General features: G+C 41.0%; 1 long non-coding RNA gene across 1 annotated transcript in view; it reads left to right on the top strand.

Annotated features, from left to right (window-relative positions):
• Window positions 1-302: 302 nt before the first annotated feature.
• Window positions 303-12,789, top strand: part of LOC125625170 (uncharacterized) — a 24,399-nt gene continuing 11,912 nt past the window's right edge. The window contains exons 1-2 of the long non-coding RNA XR_007353473.2: window positions 303-483; window positions 8,074-8,139. This is a non-coding gene — a long non-coding RNA (uncharacterized LOC125625170). The remainder of the gene's footprint in view (window positions 484-8,073; window positions 8,140-12,789) is intronic.

Raw genomic sequence — 12,789 nt, 5'->3', positions numbered from 1 at the left:
TCTCTGACATTTACTTCGCTTTAAAAACAGAAAACAAAACATTACCTCTCTGCTGAATCTTAAACAAAAATAAAATACAATTTTTTTACTGTTCAACCACTGTTTGTGAAAAACTCCAGAACAACAGAAGGACACACTGATGTTTCTCACTCTCCTTTTTTGTAACACACTGAAACCAATGGGGTTTTTACCCATGTTTTCTTCAAGTTAAAGGTTCAGTTATTAAAGCAAAGATCAGCAGAGTTTACCCAGAGTTCCTTTCCATTTGGCAGATATGCATTCTCTCCTCTCTCCCACTTCCACAAGTTTTACAACAGTATTGCTTGTTGTGGAACGAATTAAATTCTTAAACACAAGTCAGATTCAATGTATTGCTTTGCAAACAAACCTTCACCTTTCTTTTTTTTAAAAGGAGAGCAACATATAGCAGAAATGTTGACTATTTTCACCTTTTCTAAAAGTCTGATCAGGCTAGAGAATACGGTAGGTAAGACATTCATTGTTTTGTAATTTTTATTTTATTTTATTTTTTGAACTTTAAAGTTTAAAATTTAGTTGAAAAGTGTACTGTACATTGTTGATGCTCGTAATATATAGCATGCAGTTGATGGGAATATTACCCAGTATGTAACAGGATAGTTGGCTGCAGATCAAAAACAACAGATTAGCCCCAGATTTACATGTAAAATGATGGGGGTTCCTTTTATTTTCTTCAAATTAGAGAATATGCTATTTAAAAGTGCATAAATCCATCTGCACACTTTGTGATAAAAGAAAAGCAATACATATATATATTACATATCAGACAGACTGTAAGAAGAATGATCTGTCACAGAGTTAATCATGGGTTCAAATTGACTCTCCTTACACACCCAAAGCTCCCACTGACTTCAATGGAATCGGAACTCTAACAGATAAGGAAGTTGACTCAAAGCAGTTGCTTGTTCCTGTGTATACCAGCCACCTACCACATAGAAATATGCACTTGTGGGAAAACTGCCCTGAAAAGGCAGTTCTGTCCAGCAAGCTCTTGAATACAGATGTGTCACAACAAGCCATTTGGATTGCCCAAATGAGAAGCCAAACCTGCAGGCTGATTTTAAGAGACACACAAAATGGCTGATGTTTTGGGCAGCTGGAGCTCTTGGATTTGAGAGAACCCAGCCAGTTACATGTCCAATTCTGTAAGGGGCTGGAAACATGCCCCCCCGAATCTTGGTTTCTAGGAGAGAGTGTGGTATTTTGTAGCAGAGTAGATGCAGAAGTGAGCTGTTAGAACTGGGTCATGGGTGGTCAGATCTAGTGGTCAGAGCAGGAGTTAGGCTGAGTTGGGTCCCAGAGGGTCAGAGTCTGGGACAGGCCAGAGGGCAAACCATGAGTCAGGCGTCAGGGTCACCCACAAAGGAAAGCATATATAATCTCCTTTCCTGTGGTAAAAGGTGTCCCATAGCTACAATGGATCACTCATTCTTGTCAGGTATTTACCCCATGTCTATGCCTGCCTTCTGCACCTGCTTTCACTTTTACTTAATCCTTTTCTAACTGATTATCTGTATTGTTTCAATGGAAGTCAGTAATAACATGTGCAGGCCTGGTCCTTCATGCAAAGAAAATAAATTCCTAACCTAATTTTCATAGCAAGCTGAAAGACAGATCTGGAAAAGACAGATTTTAATTCTGGCACTGGTTTTTATCTGACTGTATTGCCTTTGATTCTTTTGTCTCCGTTTTATTTCTGTCAATCACCCAGAATGGGATTTTCAAAAACTCTTAAGGGCATTGGCATGCGACTCCCATAGAAAGTTAATGTAACTGGGTGCCCAATGGGAATTAGGTGATGGGATGCCGAAATTAAGAACAAATATACAAAAATACATTATACATAGGAATAACAGACTAGGTCAGACTAGTGAAGGAGTGGCACGAAATGTGAAAGAAAGCATAGTGTCAAATAAAGTAAAAATCTTAAATGAATCAAACCAGACACTCTCTATGGACAGAAATGTACACCTGAACGATACAAGTATAGCAGTTGAAATATACTGCTGACCACCTGACCAGGATGGTGACAGTAACTGTGAAAAGCTCAGAGAGATCAAAGAGGCTACAAAGGCAGAAAATGCAATAAAAATGGGGGATTTTAACTATCCCCATATTGACTGGGTACATATCACTTCAGGAAGGGATGCAGAGATAAAATTTCTAGACATATTAAATGATGGTTTTTTAGAGCAGCTTGTCCTGGAACCCAGAAGGGGAGCAGCCACTCCTGATTTAGTCCTACTGGGAATGCAAGATCTGGTCCAAGAGGTGAATATAGCAACCATAATGTAAAACAATTTAATATCCCTGTAGGGGAAAAAATGCCAAAGAAACCCATCACAGGAGCATTTAACTTCAAAAAGGGGAACTATACAAAAATGTGAAAGCCAGTTAAAAGGAACAGTCACCTGGGTGAAATGCCTGCAAACTGCAGGGAGAGTATTTAAAAACATCACAATAGAGGCTCAAACTAAATGTATACCCCAAATTAAAAAAAAACAGTAAGAGACCAAAAAATGCCACCATGGCTAATCAGCACAGTAAAAGATGCAGGTAGAAGCAAAGAGGCATTTTAAAAACATTGAAAGTCGAATCCTAGTGAGGAAAACAGAAAGAAGCATAAAACTCTGACAAGTTAAGTGTAAAAAGAATAATAAGGCAGGCCAAGAAAGAATGTGAAGAGAAATTGGATATGGACACAAAAACTAACAGAAAACAAATTAAGTACATCAGAAGCAGGGAGCCTGGCAAACAGTCAATGGGGCCATGGGATGATCAAGGTACAAAAAGCAGCACTCAAGGAATACAGAGCGGTTGTGAAGAAGCTAAATGATTTCTTTGCAGTGGTCTTCATAGCAGAGGATGTAGGGGTGATCCCCCAACCCAAACCATTCTTTTTAGATTACAAATCTGAGAAACTATCCCAGATTGAGGTATCAACAGAAATGGTCTGCAACACATCGATAAATTTAACACTAATGAGTCACCAGGACCAGATGGTATTCACCTAAGAGTTCTGAAAGAACTCACATATGAAATTGCAGAACTACTAACTGTGGTATATAACCTCTCTCTTAAACCAGCCTCTGTACCCGGAGGATAGCTAATATGATACCTGTTTTAAATACAGGCTCCAGAGGTGATCCTTACAAACTAGGAAGCCTAACTTCAGTACCAAGCAAATTGATTGAAACTATAGTAAAAAAACAAAATTACCAGACATAAAAGAAATATAGTATGTTGGGAAAGAGTCAATACAGCTTTTGTAAAGGGAAATCATGCCTCACCAATCTATTAGAATTCTTTGAGGAAGTCAACAAGCATGTGAACAAGGGTGATCCATTTGATATAGTGTACTTGGATTTTCAGAAAGCCTTTGACAAGGTCCCTCATCAAAGGTTCTTAAGCAAACTAAGCAGCCATGGGATATGAAGGAAGGTCATTTCATGGATCAGTAACCAGTTAAAGGATAGGAAACAAAGGGTAGGAATAAATGGTCAGTTTTCACAATGGAGAGTGGTAAATAGCTGGGTCCCCCAAGGATCTCTATTGGGACCAGTGCTGTTCAACATATTCATAAATGATCTGGAAAAAGAGGTAAACAGTGAAGTGGTAAAATCTGTTAACAATACTAAATTACTCAAGATAGCGAAGTCCAAAGCTGACTGCGAAGAGTTACAAAGGGACAACGCTAAACTGAGCGACCGGATGACAAAATGGCAGATGAAATTCAATGTTGATAAGTGCAAAGTAATATACATTGGAAAAATAATCCCAACTGTAAATACAAAATATGGGGTCTAAATTAGCTGTTACCTCTCAAGAAAGAGATATGGAGTTACAAACCTGTAATTGGGGTTCTTCAAGATGTGTTGTCCCTATATGTATTCCACATGTGAGATACACATGAGCACCATGTGCCTGCATCTGGAATTTCTTGTAAGCAGTGTCCATTGTCTGGGACACATGCCTTAGCCCTCCTCACCCAGGGCACTAAGGGCAGTGTGGGCCAAGGCCTCTCCAGTTTCCCATTCCCAACTGCAGCAGAGGAGATGGAAAGCGGGTAGCGGAATACAGATAGGGACCACACATTTCGAAGAACCTCCAGTCAGAGGTAAGTAACCTCCATTTCTTCTTTGAGTGATGGTCCCTACGTTAATTCCACATGTGGGAGATTAACAAGCAGTAGTCAGATAGGAGATGGGTGCAGGGACACAGAAGTGACAGCTGACTGCAGTACTGCTGTCCTGCTGTCCCCATAGCCGTATCCACAGCTGATGACTGTACCAGGGCGTCATATCTTGTGAAAGTCCGCAAAGAGCTCCAAGTAGCTGCTCTATATATCTCTAGAATAGGGTATGTCCCTCAAAAACACAATGGGTCTATGATGGCCTCGTTGATAGGGAGTGCCACTGGACTGGGATCAGAGGGCTGAAGAACGTCTAGTAAGCTGTGCTAAGAATCCTGAATTTCCTCCAGCTAGATTTGTATTTCTGCCACTATCATGTGCATGAGTTCTTGGTGTTGTTCTGGCAGAGAAGGAGTAGGAGTGACCAGCTCATTTGATGACAAGATTGTTCCCAGAGCCATTGGAACCGGCTCTCCTTCCTCCTCCGAATATGCTGATGGAGCTGGTTGCGTATGGCCGGGTGATGGCAAGCAGGAATCATGCACTGATCCTGGTTGTCTGGATTAGGACTCCCACAGTCCCCAATATTGCCAGTAAGATGGATCCACTGGTGGGGGGGAACCTATGGCACAGAATACCATCAAGCCCTTGGCCAGTTGTGTCTGGTTGGAGGTTAGAACCCTGACCTTCTAGGCCTTCTGTCTGGGGCCACCTCTCCTCAGTGCCCCAGAGACTTCTGCGGAGCCTCTGACTCATCAGAAGAACAGGCCAAATCCTGGATTACTGATGGGACTGATGGCTGTGCTTCAAGGATAGCGGCAAAATGGCATGAACAAAGTGAATAAGGAAGTGTTATTCACCCCTTCGCACAGCACAAGAACTAGAAGTCACCTGATGAAATTAATAGGCAGCAGATTTAGAATTAACATGAGGAAGTATTTCGTCACACAAAACAGTGTCAACCTGTGGAACTCATTGCCAGCAGATGTTGTGAAGGCCAAAAGTATAACTGGGTTCAAAAAAGAATTAGGTAAATTCACGGAGGATAGGTCCATCAATGGTCACGATGATCAAGGACACAAACCCATGCTCTGGGTGTCCCTAAACTTTCAACTGCCAGAAGCTGGGACTAGACAACAGACGGTGGATCACACAAAACTGCCCAGTTCTGTTTATTCTCTATGAATCATCTGGCACTGGCAATTGTTAGAGAAAGGATACTGGGTTAGATGAACCATTGATCTGACCCAGTATGGCCATTCTTATGTTCTTCTTATCCCATTACACTCTACTCTTCTCCAATACACTGTTCCATAATTCATCATAAGTACAAATTTATAATAATATATTAAAAAGCCACCCTCATTGTAAGACCCCAAAAAGGTTGGGGAGATTGAGTATGGGGGTCCGGGGAAGTGTTCATTTAAAAAAATACTCTAAGAAAAATTACAGGCATTTAAAACTGAGGATGGAAAATCTGAGATGTTGGTCAAGTTTTGTAAAAATGGGTTCTGCCTCCCATGGTTTTGATCTTACAAAGCAACGATCATGTAATGAAAATGAAAGAATTCAAACCTCACAGAACCCAGAGCAGTGGAGTAACAGTGATGTGGCAATACTCTGTATAGTTAACTGAATTTTCAGATGCTTGGCAAATTTGGAGTCAGTGTTGGCAAATTCTAAAATTTTATCATTATGAATGGCAAGAACACTCAGAAAATAAAGGTTTTTTCTCTGTATCTGTATTGAAAGTTTGTAATTTTTCCTGTTAATTTTCTCCTTTTTCCAACATTAAAGAACAATTCTGTGATTCCTCAAATCAAAGGGAGAAACTACTGGTTTTTAAATATGTAGCTTATGCTTCTGTTCTACAGCACAAAATGATGATCCATCAAGTTTAAGTCCTACAGGTGAAAAAATGATGGAGGGAAGGAATTAGAAACTAAGGTCTCAATCCAGCAGAACATTTATTAATGTGCTTAACTTTAAGCCTAACCCTGTGTTTGTAGTTAAGCACATGCAACAGGATGCCCAGAGAACTCTTCCAGTGAAGGATCCAAATTAATGAAACATTTTAGGTTAACAGCTAATCATATTTAAGTGCCTCCGACTTCTATAAACTCCTCTTTGCAGATTGTCTGTCAGGTCAGAAAAGACGTTTGATCCAAAGAAAGAATATACTGCTTTTACATTCACCAAAAGCTCGTTCAATCATCCTCTTTTCCCTCAACCAAAAAAGAAAAAAGAAAGGAGAAAACCCCTGTTGATTCACTCTTGCAGAGATTAATGCTAGTGGGAAAGCTCATCAGACACACAGCAATTTTATAACCTGAACAGGGAGAGAAAAAGAGTCCTCAAAAGTGTTTATATTTGTTTTGGCTTCTTCCTCCTTGTAAGTCTCCAGCCTTGAGCTTCAACACAAGCCAAACCACGTCAAGTGAGCCAAAGGTAATGATAAGCATGCACTGTTGAGGTCATTCTTAACCCAACTAGAGACATTTGCATATGAAAATTACAAACTGAAGACAAAACAAAAATTAAAAATCTTCCTGTGTGTAAAAATAAATTAATAAAAATAGAATTGTGCATAATATATTTACATTAATGGATAGTGGTTCCTAAATTGGAGGATATGATGTAGGAGGCCAAGCATTAAGATTTAAACATCTCATTTCCTTGGAATCACAGGTTCAAATCCTACCAAAGTCAACTTAGTCCATGTTCCTTCTTAGGTAAATGAATTGAGATCCATTCAATTAGCTGTCTTTCATATGAAAGTTTGGCTTGGTCTAGACTAGCAACTTACATTGGTATAACTACATCGCTTCGGAGTGTGGATTTTCTACACCCCCGAGCAACGCAACTATATCCGCCTTACTCCCAGTGTAGACAGCAGGAGGGTTTCCTTCACTGACACAGTTACAGCCTCTGGGGGAGATGGAGTACCAACACCAATGGGAGAAGTCTTCCCATCGGGGTAGGTAGCATCTTCACTAAAGTGTTACAGCAGCACCATTGCAGTATTTTAAGTGTAGACAAGCCCTTTAAGAAGAGAAGCTGTCTGGTCCTCATGGACACGAGAAGATGCCATGGCAATTTTCATAAGAGTGGTATTTTGCCTTGATGCCCTGGCCAGAATTTGTCATCCTACCAATGCTGTGCAGCATTCAGAATGCCATTTTCTAAGGTAGCGGCAATTCAATGGTGCTGTACTACACACACTGTGTCTACGTACAAAAAAAAGGTATGTTCTTACCTCAGGTTAAAACAGCAGTGAAGACATGGCAACTTAGCTTTTAACTCACATTAGCAGGGTAAATTCAATCCCAGGCTGCCATATAAGGCTTCAACTATCAGAATTAAACCCATATATTTACTGCCCAGATTAATTTACAGTCCAAGTACGACATGGCAAACACATGCAAAGACGACATTGGGCATTATTAGGGATGAGGGAATACTTGATGAGCTGGTCTTAAGGCAACGCCTGGAGGAGGAAGTGGGGGGGAAGAGAGGGAGAGAGAGAGAGAGAAGTATAAGGTACTAAGCTCTTGGATCTCTTAGGCAGCTCAAGTGCAATACTTTTCCTGCAATATATCCAGCAAGATAGATTATCTGGCTTTAAACATATAAGTATGAAAAGAAAGAAATGTCCCCATTGTCACCGAGATATTGTATCAAGCTCTTTATCAGCACTGATGATGTTAAAAAAGAAGCTTGCAGGCTACATTTAAAATAAGCGTTTCTCAAACAGATGGTGTTTAAAGAAACAATCTAAAAACGGTTATTTGATTTTGCAAATTGTGTTTATTCGTAAAGGGGCTCCACTTTTTACTTTAAAAGACAAAACAACCACTCACCGTCTCTCTTTCTCCACTCCCTATTCCTTCTCTCCACTCAAGGTCTTGTAAGGTCATGAAAAGTGTCAACACAGACCGGGCAATGCTGACTTCCTGGACTCCTATCATGTATGTAAATTACATTACCATGTAAAATGTTTTGCAACAACTAAGCTGTACTACATAATTTTTCACTTCAATTGAGACAGACCCAGAACAGGTTATGAAACACAACAATTATATGCACTGTTCATAAGTCATGACAACGTATTAAACCACTAGAAAGGTGAAGTGAAAGCTACTGCTTTGTTTAGGAATTCACACTTTTACCTTGCAACCACTTTCTCTAGAAAGAAATAACTTTTAAACTGAAGAGCCAGGTAGCAAGGTTAACACCAAACTAGGAAAACACTTGTGAGTGATTCTATTTTTTCTTTTTTTACCCCCTAAAGTTATTTTATGCTGATGAGAACTACTTAAGATTGAGTACTTTACTCACAAATCAGGCGCAGCCTGGGCAACCCCCATCCTGCTCCACCTCGTACTTTAACCTGGGAACAAATGGCTAATTCAGTCTCCACAATCCATGCAGTCCTTGGCCTGTGTTGAGACTGTCCATTACGTTGGTGTTTTTTGTAACAGGGATACCTACCTACTAACAGACGGAGGACACCAAATAATTTAATACGGGCTGCAAGCATCCACCTGATGGAAAGAGCTTTCAATAACCATCAAGCTGAAATGATGAAACCATCGGGCTGGAGACAGGTTCATCTGGAAGACAATGCGTTAGGAGCCCTATAACAAACTCTAAGGCCTGGTCCATATTTAAATATTGTATTGACCGAGCTACAACACTCAGGGCTGTGAAAAATTTTGCCCCACATGCAGTAGTTCGGGCACTCTAACCACCAGTGTAGATGCAGCTATATTTAGCTATCCCCTCTCAGAGAGGAGGATTAACTACCCGGACCAACAAAACCACCACCCCCCTTTTGTTGATGTAGGTAGTGCATCAGCTGCGCTGCTGTAGCACTTGTAGCATAGACACAGGCCGAGGTACCCGTCCTCCCCACGGCGCTAAACTGTGCGGACTTCTGAAGAATTACGGCGCTCAGAAAGTGAAATATCCAGTATGCAATAGATAAAGGGAGTCTTTTGGGGCACCTAGCTAAGAGAGAAGACTAACAACATAGAATAGTCTCAAGGATGCTTGGCTAACAGTCCCATTGACTTGGGGGAAGGGATAGCTCAGTAGTTTGATCATTGGCCTGCTAAACCCAAGGTTGTGAGTTCAATCCTTGAGGGGGCCATTTAGGGATCTGGAGTAAAGATTGGGGACTGGCCCTGCTTTGAGCAGGGGGTTGGACTAGATGACCTCCTGAGGTCCCTTCCAACCCTGATATTCTATGATTCTATGACTTAAGGGTGACCTAATTAGTTTTATAGCTTTAAAAACACTGGACATCTCAGTTGAATATTTCAACCAGCTCTCTACCTCCATGGAACCAATGCTTTAGATTCCCAAACTGTGGTACATATACTCCGGGAGGTACGATGGAGAAATTGTATAATGGTGGGTTTATTAATTATTTTATTTATTGTATTCTCTAATAGACTACTCAGACAAAGCTTTAAAACTCGGTGGGAATTTACTATATAAAATATGGTAGTTAATTGACTTTAAGATGTATCAATGAGAACACAGATACATGGAGACGCTGACATACAGAGCCCTCACCTCCAATCATCGTACAGTGCGGGTTCAGTTGCCTAGCAACTATCCAGTTTAACTGACCTCAGAACTTAGTCAGGGTTGTTTTTTTTCAATTGTATACATCACACTATAACTCTATTCGTACACAACAGTGAAATATGGGCAGATGGCTCAAGACAGGCAGTGTTAAGAAGAACACAAAGTATCAGTAGTCAGACAGGTAAGGGAACACAGGCAACTAGTAGATCTGGAAGGAGGTATGTAGGCAGCTGGTCGATCTGGAAGGGGGTATGCAATAAGAAAAGTTTGGGAACCTCTACTTTAGATTAATACTAAAAGGAGGGTATTGGGCTTGTGTTTGTTTTCATGTATTAAACATGTCTAGGTATGCAATGCACAGGCTATTTCATGCACTTCAGCTGTAATTCTTCCTCTTTCACATCAGGTTAATTAGTACAGTCATTTAGCTTGGCCTCCAGCTAAACAAATAGTTTCAAATGCAACAAGTACATATTTTACAAATGACGTGACAATAAACTTTGCTGAATGCCTCTCAGCTAGGGAACTACAGGGATAAAAGCAAACACCAGCACACACACACATTTGTATTAACTGGGCTTCAGTTAAAAGCTGCTCAGGCAGCACTGAACAGCCCCCATCCATTGCTCAGAGTAAGACAATAAGATTAGCCAAACTAATTTGCCTACCTGCCACCAATGATCTACAATATTAACTACATAATACTAAGAGGCAGTATCTAGTAATGAAAGCAGTTAAATGCATATCAAAAGACCTGGGTTCTGTTACTACCTCAAAACTGATGCATCCAAAGTCATACAAGACATCTTGGTGCCTTAGTTGCCCCCATCTTTAAATAGGGATAATACTTACTTACCTTAATAAATTACTTTTTGATTCTTGGACAAGAAAGATGTTAAGTGCAAACTACTGTCATTATAAGGTAACTTCCTGATGCGTTCAAATCCATCCTTGCTACAATATGTCCACCCGATAGGCAACAAAAATGTTCATGGTTCAGCTGGAATGAAGAGGGTCAGAAAACAGACAAAGGATGCAGCAGAAATACTGCAAGCCATAATAACTAGGGGGCTACACACTTCTTTGCTTCAAGCTGACTGAAGCTCACTGCACACACACCAGGGGTCCTTGTGTCCATCCCCCCCGACCCATGCCGCCCTCCAATCCCCCTCTATTACAGGGACTTGTTGCAACCCCTCCGCCCCATGCTACAGACTCTGTGTCCCCTATTTTCTACTCCATGCCAGGGACTGTGTGCACCCCCAGTCCTCCCCATACTCTGCGTGCACCCAGCTTCTCCCCATACCAGGGTCCCACATTCTCCCTCTGCCAGGGGTTATGTGTGCCCTCCCCACCCATTCTTCTTCTTTTCCTTCTCTGCCAACATTTTTAAACTGAATTGGGAGGACAGGCAGAGCTAAAATGAGGGGTAGACATTGTTATGCTTGAATGTGTTAATGGCTGCCATCCACCAGTTATCTGATCTGTCGACAATTACAGAGGTGGCTGAAGCTGCTAGCTCTGCTAACCAGATGCTAGGAGTTCCATGTATCTCCAATTTCCCTCTGCTGACTTTGCCAAAATCAATACGGTTCTGCCCATCAATGCCTAGAACATTCCCTGAAATTTTGCAATTGATCCAACGTGGCGTTCCACAGTTATCACATTATATGCGATGAAGTGAGCTGTAGCTCACGAAAGCTTATGCTCAAATAAATTGGTTAGTCTCTAAGGTGCCACAAATACTCCTTTTCTTTTTGCGAATACAGACTAACACGGCTGTTACTCTGAAACCTGACATTATATCCAAACATCCAAGCACAGAAATGCCATCAAGTTGGGTTTTTATAGCCCCTTTCACACATAACAGCACTTTGCAAATGTTAATTAAATGTAGCGACCCCTTTGAGAGGTGGGTATGTATTACTCATCTTATAGATGTATGAATTGAGACACAGTGATTTTCTCGAGGTTACACAGTAAGTAAATGACAGAGTCCTGACTCTGCGTGCCCTTCTCTAACCACTGGACCACACTGAAATTCTTCTATGAGATGCAGCCAGTTAAAGTAAAAAGAAAAGGAGGACTTGTGGCACCTTAGAGACTAACCAATTTATTTGAGCATGAGCTTTCGTGAGCTACAGCTCACTTCATCGGATGCATACCGTGGAAACTGCAGTAGCATCCGATGAAGTGAGCTGTAGCTCACAAAAGCTCATACTCAAATAAATTGGTTAGTCTCTAAGGTGCCACAAGTACTCCTTTTCTTTTTGCAAAGACAGACTAACACGGCTGTTACTCTGAAACCAGTTAAAGTAGAGGTTTTTGTTTTTTGTTTTGTTTTATAGCAGCACTTATAAGTGCAACAAGGAATATGTGAAAACTAATGCTATTTCATAGTGTTTCAGCATGCACTGCATTTCATTTGTTCTGCTGAAAGGAATTAATGGCCAAAGTCCATTTGAAGACAAGCATGGACAGAAAATAGCTCAGAGTGGTTTGGAACAGAAAAGAAAAGGAATTCCAGTTTCATTCTCTAAAAAATGACTGTGTTAATAGGAAGCGAGTGTGATTCATTCGCTACAGATGACGAGATGTATTATTCAAAAGGCATTCAGATGAACTAGCAGCCATTTTGTTTTGTCAAGCTGAAATTCGAGCAAGGTGAGAGCCAAATTCAGTCAGTGGTGTGGGGGAATCATTCCACTGCTTCAGTGACAGCACCTCCAGCTCTGAGATAGAGGCTCTCTCCTGCTAGAGTAGGCAGGTAGGGAGATGTGTGCGCACACGCATACAGGCCAAATCTTCAGCTGGTGTAAACCAATACAGCTTCTGTGCCATCAATACTGAGGGTCTAGCCTAGATACCCACCCACCCTCAGTGATGTCGGCCCTATGAACTAGAAATCAGCATACTTCAGTTAAAGCCGTTTCACTTAAACACAGACATTAAAAAGCAGAGAATCTGGCTATGGCTACATTACCACTTACATCAGTAAAAACTTTTGTCAGTCAGGGGTGTAA

This window comes from Caretta caretta, chromosome 21 (assembly GCF_965140235.1).
Source record: "Caretta caretta isolate rCarCar2 chromosome 21, rCarCar1.hap1, whole genome shotgun sequence".
NCBI lineage: Eukaryota > Metazoa > Chordata > Testudines > Cheloniidae > Caretta > Caretta caretta.
The sequence above is the reverse complement of the archived record's forward strand: the minus strand, read 5'-3'. Positions and strand labels throughout refer to the sequence as shown.